Source organism: Peromyscus californicus, unplaced genomic scaffold (genome assembly GCF_007827085.1).
Source record: "Peromyscus californicus insignis strain IS unplaced genomic scaffold, ASM782708v3 Scaffold_5__1_contigs__length_169319896, whole genome shotgun sequence".
NCBI lineage: Eukaryota > Metazoa > Chordata > Mammalia > Rodentia > Cricetidae > Peromyscus > Peromyscus californicus.
The window spans coordinates 103430621-103443120 of record NW_026294573.1 but is presented as its reverse complement, the minus strand read 5'-3'; the positions used below and the strand labels follow the sequence as shown (position 1 = coordinate 103443120).

The window sequence follows — 12500 nt, the reverse complement described above, 5'->3', positions numbered from 1 at the left end:
AACCACTACACCCGGAGTAACCTCAGATGCCCTCTAACCCAAATGGGTTTCCGCACTATCAACCTATTCTTGTCATGAGTGTACCTTAAAAATCACATTAAGAACATTTCTGAGGCTGTATTAATTAGCAACAAAAAATGCTATCTGGCCGGGCGGTGGTGGCGCACGCCTTTAATCCCAGCACTCGGGAGGCAGAGCCAGGTGGATGGATCTCTGTGAGTTCGAGGCCAGCCTGGACTACCAAGTGAGTTCCAGGAAAAGGCGCAAAGCTACACAGAGAAACCCTGTCTCGAAAAATCAAAAAAAAAAAAAATGCTATCTGCTAAGATGAGGTAGAAAGCGGAGGGAGCCCTGAGTGAGTGTGTTAAGAAGGGGGATGAAGTTTTGAGGGAACGAGATGAAATTGTGAGTAAATGTGTATTATTGACATGAGCACAGCCATGTCAAGGATCCAAAGCCTCAGAATCATGGGACTGACAAAGCCTGCCCCAGGTGAGGCTCAAAGGGATGGCAAAGCCTTCCTCTGGCCCAAGTGCATGTACTTAGGAACGATAGACCAGCGTGTGTAAAAACTGTCAGCTGTGGCTTCCTCCACCTACAAGACTGCAACCTGAGACAGCTCTCCTACAGCAACCTCCTTACTGAGACTAGCTAGCCCCTCCTTTAAAAAGATGACTAAGAAATATCTCAAAACATTTTCATCATCCCCAGCATGGGGTGCACTTAATAAACACACTAAGGTGCTTGGTTGTTGCACAGTTGGTGCCTTTCACACGCACACTGCCCACCAGATCTGCTGTGTCTGTTTGTTCTTCATTCCCTGGTCACCCCAGTCAGGTTGCTAAGTCCAGGCTGTGCTGGACTCAGCAAGCTGGTGCTCAGACTGGTACCCTGGGGTGTGTAGAATTTGCGATGGTCAGACCAGAGGATGCTGCTCGAGAAGCAGATAAATAAAGATAAAAGTGAATGAAAGTGGGGTACAATTCTAAGCTTCAAGTAAAAACATGGGTCAGGCAGAATCTAGACAGGCAGTTCTTGGCTGCACTTTGTGAGGAGATTTTAGGACCTGCAGATGAGGAGTGAGAACACAGCAGGTCCATCAACTTTTAGACTGTGTTCTGGAGACATGCCCTTTGTTCCCACAAGAAGGGACAGTAAGTTTGGATACTGATGATTAAAAGGGAAATACTAAACTCCACATGTAACAAATCTACTATTGCTGCCCTAGCTCAAGAGCCCTTACTACTCCCCCCTCCCCACCAAACCCCCACCTCTGGCTTCTGCCAAACCTCTGCACAGCTGGCACTGAAGTCACACTTGGTTATACAGATCCTGTTTTCCTAGTATGTTAGACAAGTGATAGCTCTGTAGAAAACAGAAGTGGTATAACCTGAAAACGCAGAAACCCAGGCGTGGTAAAGAACCTAAATACACGCAAAGTGGAAAGTCAAGCTGGTGGGGAACAGGGCCTCACGGCCGGGCGGTGTCCCGTCCCCGTCCCCGTGTCCCCCCCCCCCACCCGCACAGTGAGTCCTCTAACCTGCCTTCTTTTTCTTAATGGGGGGCAGGGAGGGGGAGGGAGGCGGGGAAGAGAGGGAAGAAGAAAGAAATGAAAATTAAAGGTATTGGTAGCTAAAATGGAATATGTGAACCAGTTTATTTAATGAGTTCACACATCATAGTGTTTTAAATAAACATAAGAGAATAGTTATATTTAAGCATTATAGTAAGTACTTTTGAGAACAAAGTGTTCTCAAAAGAGAAAAAATGGCTAAGAAATATCTCAAAATTTTTTCATCGTCCCCAGCAATTACAAAAATGCAAATGAAAAGAACGTTGGGATTCCATCTAACCGTAGTCTAAAGAGCAAACATCAACAAGATAACTGACAACAAACACTGAAGGAGGTGGGAAAGGAGGCCTCACTCACAAAAACCAGTCCAGCCACTCTGGAAACCAGTGTGCGGAATTCCCTTCAACTAAAAATAACCCTGCCACGGACCACAGCAGCTCTACTACTCTAGCATATGCCCAAAGGACTGGCCATTCTACTCCAGACACCTGCTCAGCCATGTTCATTGCTGATCTGTCCACAATGGCTAGGAAATGGAAACAATCTGAAGTCCTTCGTGGTAATAAAATGTGGTATGTACACCTATGGGCTACTACTACTCAGCTGTAAAGAAAAATGAAATCATGAACTTTGCAAGTAAATGAATGGAACCAGAAAAGATCATATAGGCTGGGCAGTGGTGGTGCATGCCTTTAATCCGGGCACTAGGGTGGCAGAGGCAGGGGTTATCTTCAAGTTCAAGGCCAGTCTGGTCTGCAGAGCAAGTACCAGGACAGCCAGACCCAGAAATATAAATACTGAATGTTCTTTCATCTGAGGCTCCTAGCTCCAAATCATTAGGTGTGAGTTACACACCCTGGAGTAACTGCAGAAACCAGGAAAGCAAAAAGGGACCATTGCCCAGGGAGGGGGAGGGGAGCAGCAGAGGGGAATAGCAGGATCCAAGTGATCTGACCAGGGAGATGGGAAAACCGGAGGGTGCTAACAAGGGATGGAAAGGGAGACGAAAACAACAGAAGGAAAGGAGGCTCAAACAACAAGAAAGATGTTTGAAAAAGTCATAATCATACTTTAACAATCTGCCTTAAAAACAAAACTAATACACACAAGTCTGTGTATAAAAATACATACATAGGTTAAATGAACTTTTCTTTCTCATCTGGGCTGACAATGTTCCCTCTGAGAGCCAGAGACCATCTAACAAAAAACCCCAACTCTAGGCATGAGAAGGCCTCTTCTGAGTTTCGGTCAAGAGACTCTCCAAACATTATAGACTATTGCTATTGCTGCCCCCCAGAGGTAGAAGGCAAGTCCCTATTGCTAAAGACACCACGCAATTGAGACATAGGGCTCTGAGGCTCCTGAGAGGAACTGCCCTGAACACCTACCTGGACTGGATTTCATGTACCAGAAGGCACCACGCAAGCTCCCAAAGGAGAGAGGCAACCAACAGTCCTACCCAGCAATGACGCCTAAGAACCACAACAACCGCCAGCATGGCACGATAAACCTAGGGCACAGTAGTGGCATATATATTTTGGCAGTAACCAACAACTCTCTAATTGGACTTATGCCCCACTCAATAAGAGCGAAATCATTCCTGACACTAGAACCCAGACAACTACCCCAGGGCGAGTGAAGTCGTGGACCTTGGAAGAGAACAACTGCTACTTTACTAACCCAGCATCGTCCCTAACTACATCTAAACATCTGTCCTTACACCCACAGGTAAGTGTACCTCAACTCTCATCAAGGAAACTTCTCTTTGTAACAGGACATTACAGAAAACCACAACCAATCACAATGCAGAGCTGTGAAGCCCAGTCCTAACAGATACATCTCCAAAACAATTCCTGTACTTAAGGCTCAAGGATCACTGTGGAAGAATGGGCAGAAAGACTGTAAGGCCCAGAGGAAAAGGGAGTTTGCTGCAAGTGTGTCTTTTAGTAATGTCAGAAGCTACACAAGGACAATATACATAACACAGACAGAAGAAAGCACATGAGGCCTCAACCCTAGACCAAAACCTACAGGCAACCAAGGAATGCCGAGAGCAGGAGAAGAAGGTCTTCCCCAGGGAAGTGCACGTCTATTGGTTATCCCATACCAAATGGTCAGTCCCAAAAACAAGCATACATACAAAATAACATTACACAAACCAAGAAGGGTGTACATACATCCATATTCCTAAATACATATCTGTGTGTGTGTGTGTGTGTGTGTGTGTGTGTGTGTGTGTGTGTGTGTGTAGCAGTAATTAGTGAAAAAAGAGGTCATGAATTTGAAAGACAGCAAGGAGGGGTATATTCAAGAGTTTGGAGGGGGCCGGGCGGCGGTGGTGCACACCTTTAATCCTAGCACTCGGGAGGCAGTGCCAGGCGGATCTCTGTGAGATTCAGAGGTTTGAGGCCAGCCTGGACACTACAGAGCGAGATCCGGGACAGGCACCAAACTACAGAGAAACCCTGTCTCAAAAAAACCACACACACACACACACACACACACACACACACACACACACACGAGTTTGGAAGAAGGAAAAGGAAGTGGGAAATAATGTAATTATATTATAATCAAAAAACAGGAAATGATTATGAAAAGGGAAGGGGGCAGACACGGCACGGTCAGCTCCACAGGACTGAAGCAGACAGTCAGGAGTAGTATATGGCAGTTTCTGGAATGCACAAAGCCTTTTAATATATACTTATTTTGCCTCTATTTTCAAACTTCTTTAAAGGAAATAAAACCATTTAAAATTTTTAAAGTGTTCATTAAGTTGTTTAAGTACAATATTAAAACAATGACACTTGTTAAACACCATTCACAATAAGACATTATCATGCAATTATACACAAGGTGCCTGAGTTCTGGTCCAGTTGGTGACAATAGGCAGATGATTTCACTAGCCTAACAGTTTCTTCCCCATCTTTAAATGTGGATAGTAACAGTGCCCACACCTCCTGAGGACGAAGAGGATTGAGTGCAGAATGCTTAGAGAAGTTCATGAAATGTAGCAAAGACCTTAATAATATAACCGTACATTACACATCACTTACCAACATAAGCTGTGGCTATTATTCCTATTTAATAAATGAAGAAAACTTGACTTGAAGAACTTGCCTACAGTATACAGCTTAGCAAGTGAAAGAGTGGAAATTTTAACTTGTGTCTCAGACTCCAACAAATACACTTCTCTCATGCTGCTTTTAACTTCACAGGACAGTGTGGGGTGTGAGGGAGATGTTTTCTTACTGAGCCTTGACATGGTCTGTCATCTTTAAGACCTAGCCATGGCTAGGTCATGTGATCTAATACAAAATCAGAACCTTATATAAAACATTAATTTTTATTGCACATCAATTATCAATAATATTTTAACCACCATTGTAAACTATTAGCACTTAAATATCATTTAGAACATAAGAAAGTGTTGCATTTTGATGACTAAAGGTGCTACCACACCTCTGCCCTGCCTCATGCCATCATATGATTGGCCCTCCACACCTCAGCCCTGCCTCATGCCATCACTCACTGAGCTGTATGATTGGCCCTCCACACCTCAGCCCTGCCTCATGCCATCACTCACTGAGCTATATGATTGGCCCTCCACTTTGTATGGCTTTGACAGTTGAACTGAGGAAGGCCCAAACTTTGTTATTTTCTTGTCAATTACTTTTATGGTAAAAGTAAATGCATGAGGTTGAGAGATAACTCAATAGTTAAGAGCACTGATTGCTCTATTAGAGGACCTGGGTTAGATTCCCAGCACCCGCATGATGGCTCACAACAGTCTGTAATCCTTTAATCCCAGTACTTGAGAGGCAGAGATAGGTGGATATCTGTGAGTTCGAGGTCAGCCTGGTCTACAAATCCAGTTCCAGGACAGCTAGAGCTGTTACAAAGAGAAATCCTATCACGAAAACCCAAAACCAAACAAACAAAAAAAGAATTGGAAAACTGATTTCAGTATTTCCAGGAAAATAATCAAATTCTGGTGTATCTGTTGGTCCACTGACATAGATAGGTTACTTGGTAGTTTTCAAGTGAAACGCACAGAGCTGTAATTTGACACTCGACTTGACTATGCTTTCCCAAGCTCTCTCTGCAGAGACAGCTAGCTATCCCTCACAGCACATCTTAGACATGGCATTGCTTTCTGGCAGCACCTTAGGTCTGTGAGCAACTGTTTCCAAGTTAAAGCGCAATGAGAACTCACGGGAACTACTTCCACTGGACAGTGTCAAATACGCTATTACTTTTATGTTCCTCTCCTTTTCTACATTTATAATAAAGAAACACTTAAACATCAATGAAATTTTGCTACTTAGCTATGTTCATGTCCTTATCAGTGACCATAAACTATGACCTGTGTGGCAATTTTAAAGGACTCTCCCATGGGGTCACATTATGATGTGAAGAATTCTTTGCTTCTCTGTGCAACAGATGTCATGAAAGTCATTTACAGTATTTAGGTATATCATGGGTGGCCAAAGACAATTCTTCGTCCAATGTGGCCCAAAGAAGCTAAAAGGTTAGATACCTTTAGTCTAAGCTAAGTATTTTAAAGAATTTAAAGCCAGCTGGAGAGGGGGAGCCCATGCCTTTAATCCCAGAACTCAGAAGGCAAAGGAAGGCCTCTGAATTCGAGGCCAGCCTGGGCTACAGAGTGAGATCCAGGACAGCCAGGGCTACACAGAGAACCCTGTCTTGGAGGAAGGAAAGAAAGAAAAAAAAAAAAAAAGAAAAAGAAAAGAAAACAATTTAAAGCTAAATGTGTTTGCACATTTCCATTTTCTGAGCACAAATATTTTGTGTTCATGGAATAGTCTACGCAAAGATAGTATTTCCTGGAAATAAACTTTAATAAGACAGGTATGGTGGCATACGCCTGTAACATCGGCACTCAGGAGACTGAAGCAGGAGAATTGCCATGAGTTCAAGATGAACCAGAGCTACACAGTGAAGATCAGATCACCAGGTCTACACAGTAAGACCCTATATTGAAAACAAATAAAATCAAACAGAAAAAAAGACATGTGAGCTGGGCATGGTGATGTACACCTTTGACCCCAGCACTTGGAAGGCAGAGGCAGGCAGATCTCTGAGTCTGAGGTCAGCTTTGTCTACATAGTGAGTTCTAGGCCACCTAGGGCTACATAGTGAGACCCTGTCTCAAAAATAAATAAATAGGAAAATAAAAAGATGTGTGTGTGTGTGTGTGTGTAAGTAAAAAAAAACTTCAAAATCCTGTTAATATAAAATTCCAATTGACATTATTCCTGGGGAGAGAAACTGAAGGGATTCCTACATTTCTTTTCACAATATGCTAATTTTAAAAAATTGGAAGATTCAAAAAAAGGAAGTATGCAGTCACAGAAGAAATGCCCTGCTTCTCTGAAGGCAGTCTGCAGGGATTCCTTGTGTACAAGCTGGATAGATGATTCTTCCCAGCACAAGTGCATCAGCTTTACTACAAGAGATTTGTTTAGAAAAGTCTTCTGCTCCGAATCACCACTCACACACAAGCATCTCTCTCTCTCAGTTGCTTGGGGTTCTTGATGACATAGCAGTGCTCTGGGTAAGTGTGTGATCACACAAGCATCTCTCTCTTGCAGTTGGTCAGGGTTCCTCATGACACAGCAGTACTCTGGGAAAGTGTGTGATTGGGGCTACAAGTTAATTCACCTCACTTGAAAAGACAGGTGTTTGTTTGTTTTTGTTGTTTTTGGTTTTGGCTTTTTGAGACAGAGTTTGTCTGTGTAGCCCTGACTGTCCTGAAACTCATTCTGTAGACCAGGCTGGCCTTGAACTCACAGAGACCCCCCTCCCACCTCTGCCTCCCAAGTGCTGGGATCAGCATGCACCACCACTGCCCAGATAAAAAGTTTGTTTTTTTATAATTAATTAATTAATTAATTAATTAATTCATACATTCATTCTTGTGTGTGTGTGTGTCTGTGTGTGTGTACATGTCACAATGTGAAGTTGGAGGACAATTTACAGGGGTCTGTTCTCTCTTTCTACCAGATGGGTCCTGGAGATCAAACTCATCAGGCTAACTTGATAGCTCTCAAATGTTTGGATATTCTATTTCATCCTTTAAGTCAGACCCATGCCCTATGTCAGATATGTTCTCACTGCAAAATATCTCCTTAGTCCCAAACTGACACTTGTTTAGGTAGGTTCACTTCAATATCAGAAAGATGCAACAAGAGTAACAGTTTCATATTAGACTTTACATTGTTAAATGCTGTATGAATGACTGTCACATCGGAAACAATGCAACACAGCAATGCATGATAGGAGGTTTGTTACAGAGCAGCATAGACTCTGAGCATGAAGCAGGACAGAGGTGTCATGGAAAGGGAGCCTGGAATAACAACCTGTGGTAAGTGGAGGAAGTTCTGAGTGCATGAGGTCCTAAGTAAATGTGTGCTGTAGATGTGGGCACTGCCATACCAAGGACCCTAGCCTCAGATCCAGAAGAAAACAGTTTACCTCACCTTTTTGTCTGACCATGAATGTTGATGGTATCGGCAGAAAATGGCTACCATAGTTCCTCCGTTATTTATGACCTGAAGGCTGCTCCCCTACAAAGACCATGCCTATCAAGATTAGCTCAACGTCTCCTTGATCTAGCTGTATACTTTAACCCCATCTCCTTGTTCAGCTGTATGCAATAACCTCTCTGTTCAACTCTATACAATAAACACACTGTGCTTCTAGGGTGCTGAAGTTTTTCCATCCAAGAGGCCCTCACCATCTAATCCCAGCTTTATGTCTGTGTGTCCATCTGCTCTTCAATCCCTTGGCATCCCAGTCGGGTCTGTCCCTAGAGCCATGCTAGACAGGGCAAAGACCAAAGGACTAGGCAGGAAAAGACTGAAGACTGCCCACCAACTGACTCCTCACTGGAGGTCTACAGGGCCTCCACCACTGCAGACACTGCCTATGCACATCACAACTGACTCCTCACTGGAGGTCTACAGGGCCTCCACCACTGCAGACACTGCCTATGCACATCACAACTGACTCCATTCACTGGAGCTCTACAGGGCCTCCACCACTGCAGACACTGCCTATGCACATCACAACTGACTCCTCACTGGAGCTCTACAGAGCCTCCATCACTGCAGACACTGCCTATGCACATCACAACTGACTCCATTCACTGGAGCTCTACAGGGCCTCCACCACTGCAGACACTGCCTATGCACATCACAACTGACTCCTCACTGGAGCTCTACAGGGCCTCCACCACTGCAGACACTGCCTATGCACATCACAACTGACTCCATTCACTGGAGCTCTACAGGGCCTCCACCACTGCAGACACTGCCTATGCTCATCACAACTGACTCCTCACTGGAGCTCTACAGGGCCTCCACCACTGCAGACACTGCCTATGATCATCACAACTGACTTGGTAAAACTAAAGAAGAAAAGTTTTTTTCACAAAGTAGAGTGCAGACATCAGTTAAGTGATGGGGATCTGAATTCCAGTAGTCTACTTACAGTGTGATCTTTGGTAAATTATTTAATCTGTATCATATTCAACTATAAAACAGGAATAAGGCAGTCCCTACTTAAAAGAATACCGTGACTACCCTATTTTAGAAGGTAATCTTTCTCTAATTTCCCTACACTTCTTCTCTGCTTTATTCTGTATGTTATAAACAAATAACCATTTAATAATATATTTCTTATCTAACTTCTCCCCTTGCAGAAGGCGTACTTCCAAATGTTCTGTTTTGTTCAGTCTACTACTTCTAATATTTGAACAGCTCTTAAGGAAAGATTCAAATAAATTTTTCAAAAGTGTTTGCTACCTACATGGCAGAGTGTAGCAGAAAGGTCAGTGGGGGAGGGAAAGAAGTTGAGGTGAACAGACAAAAACAGAGGGGACACAGTGAGTCCACTACGCCAATTCCACTTCTTATCTGGGAAAATCAATTCCCATTTGTTATAAAGTCAGGGGCTAACACAAATACAGAAATCTGATTTTTAAGTGTTAGGGCCCCTTCCATGCCTAATCAACTATTTAAAATCTGAAAAGGAATTGAAAATGTGGCTTATAGTTTGTTATTTGGGAAAGAGGCAGGAGAATTATAAATTCTAGGCCAGCCTGGGTATTGTATAACAGTTTCCTCTGAAACACTCCATCCTGCAGGGAAGCTCCTTAAGCAGGAAGGTAAACAACTCAAAAGAGCTTCAGGAAGTCCCCGAAACTAAACAGATTCACTAGGCTCCTCCCTACAAAAGTAAGCAATGAAAGTGGAGAGTCACGCATAGATGGAAAGAAGCTGAGCTGCTAGGATGGCACTCAGATCAGACCAGCAGACTGGAAGAAGCAGGAAGAGGTTTAGACCAACTGAGAGACCTGGAAAGGAAATTTTACATCCTCTGGAGCTGCCTGGAGGCCATGCAGTGTACTCCAGGTTCCTAGCTTTGTGAGCTGTCACCCATCCTGAAGTGGCCCTTGGTGATGCTAATGTCTCTGAGTCATTTCTGCTCCTGTTAAGTAACCTCTCACTAATATTCCTGTAAGTAACCCCAATAAAACTCATGGTTCACCAAGTTGGACTTTGGTGGTATCTGTACTTTGATCTGTTGTTAGCTCCCTGTCTGGGCTGAGTAGATGTGTGTGTTGCATCTCCCCAAGAAGAGTTTAGTCGCACAACATTGGGTAACTGAATCTTTGTCTCAAACATGTAAGGTAGGAGAAGACTGTGGTGATCTATTGTGTCCCCCAATATATTGTGCACCCTAATAAAGCTTATCTGAGGATCAGAGGAAAAAGCCAGCCACTATATCAAACATAGAAGTCAGACAATGGTAGCACATACCTTTAATCCTAGCATTCGGGAGGCAGAGATCCATGTGGATCTCTGTGAGTTCAAGGCCACACTGGGGAACAGAGCAAGGCGTGGTGGCACATGCCTTTAATCCCATCATTAACCATGGAGCTCTGTAGGTCTGTACAGACAGACAGGAAGTGATGTAGCTGGGCAGAGAGAAAGTGAGATGCAGAGCAGAAAGGCATATAGGCGTGGTGGGCATATAGGAAGTAGGTCTCTTTGGCTTAGGATTTCCAAGTGGTAAGAATGTGGCTGGCTTCTTTCTGCTTTTCTGATCTCTCAGTTTTTTATTAATAAGACCGTTTAGCAATTTGTGTTAGAGACCAGATGCGATGAGATGAGGTGAGACAAGGCAAAGCCAGACCAGAGTCGAGAGTTAACAAGATGGCAGAGCAGGTAACGGCACTTGCCACACGGGCCTGGTCCCTGGAACCCATTCAAAGGTAAGAGAACCAAATCCACAAAATGGTCTTCTGATCTCCACACAGATGCTCTCACACAATACCATCCCCCAATAAACTGAAAGAAAAATAAAATACTAAAATAATAAACACTGCCATCTGTACCATCCACCTCTTAATGGATATCATTCCACTTACCAAGATCAACCTTTTGTTTAATTGAGACAGGGTCCCAACTATGTAGCGCTGGCTGGCCTAAAACTTGCTATGTAAATCAGGCTGGCCTGGAACTCAGAGATCCATCTGTCTGCCTCTACCTCCTGAGTGCTAGGATTAAAGGCTGTGCCATCACATTTAGCCCTAGCTTTCCTTTTATCTAATTCTTACTGAATCTTATTGTAACATAATATATAATTGACATTTACTTTTTATTATCTGTTTTCCCCAGTTACACTGTAAAATCATAAAAAAACAGGAAATTTTATCCATCTTGTATAATGATGTATTCCCTGGTGCCTCAAAAATAGCTATCCATCAAATATTATCTGCTGGCTCCAATCAACATAGTAAGCTCTCAGTTTAGACAGGAGAGTCCTCTCGTTCCACCCTGAGAAACAGTGTACACACACAGGCAGGGGAGGCAGGGGGAACAGTCTTGGACTGTCCTTCGGTATGCTGTCCAAACATTATTCTTTAAAATTCTCTTCTCATCAGGTGGTGGTGGTGCACGCCTTTAATCCCAGCACTTTTGAGGCAGAGGCAGGCGGATCTCTGTGAGTTCCAGGACAGCCAGAGCTACAGAGACACCCTGTCTCAAAGAAAAGAAAAAAAAACCTCTCCTCCTCTCCCTGTCTCCAATCCATGTGTGGTGGGGGGTGTCCTAATTATGAAAAACATAAAGACTGAAAACTGAGAACCATTTTGAGGGAGATGGAAGTACTTAAGAGAGACAGAATCTCACCCCTAGTCTCTAAGACCAAGAAGCTCCCGTTGGTTTCTAGCCCGTCAGTGCAGTGGCAGAGGTCAGAAGCTGCACTGCAGACAGCTTTACATTGTTAGTTACTTACCAACAAAGTGATTTCATCTCTTTCTGCTTTTATAACTCTTATTTTCAAATGCTCATTTCTAAACTCTGTATATTAAATTTTAGGAAGTCTCGTTCAGTGAACTCCCTGTGAAAATTTAGAGATGAAACCCATGGCTCTGGATGACTGTGACAGGAAAAGAGACTCTGAAATGCTCTGCAGCTGACAGAAGCAGTGAGACCATCACCACCAACACATTTGGAAAGTCTCCAGGATTGACTAACTCCTCATCTCCAACAGCAGAGCAGGTTCTTCATCAAAATAAGAAAGAAGATCACTTGGGTTGGTCTGTCCTGGCAGCTCCCAAGAGAATGACACATGCATGCACAGAAACACAGGAAATGGAAAAGAAACCCTTGGGAACCAATGGTGAAAAACTAAATCTAATCTCATCCAGATCAGCAGCAGCTATTCCAAACACATCCAGACCACAGAAATCTGCTGGGAGGGGCACTAGAAAGGCCCCAAGGCAAGTTTCTCAGTCTTTTTTTCCCCCTTTTATTTTTGATATTATAAAGGTCTTGCATAACCCAGGTGGCTTAGAACTTGCTATGAAGTAGAGATGCCTTTGAATCCTCCTGCC

At 43.6% G+C, this 12500-nt stretch overlaps 1 protein-coding gene across 4 annotated transcripts in view; it reads right to left on the bottom strand.

The window, feature by feature from the left end:
• Positions 1 to 12500, bottom strand: part of Rnf38 (ring finger protein 38) — a 125531-nt gene that overhangs the window by 57189 nt on the left and 55842 nt on the right. The gene's annotated exons all lie outside the window — the stretch shown is intronic.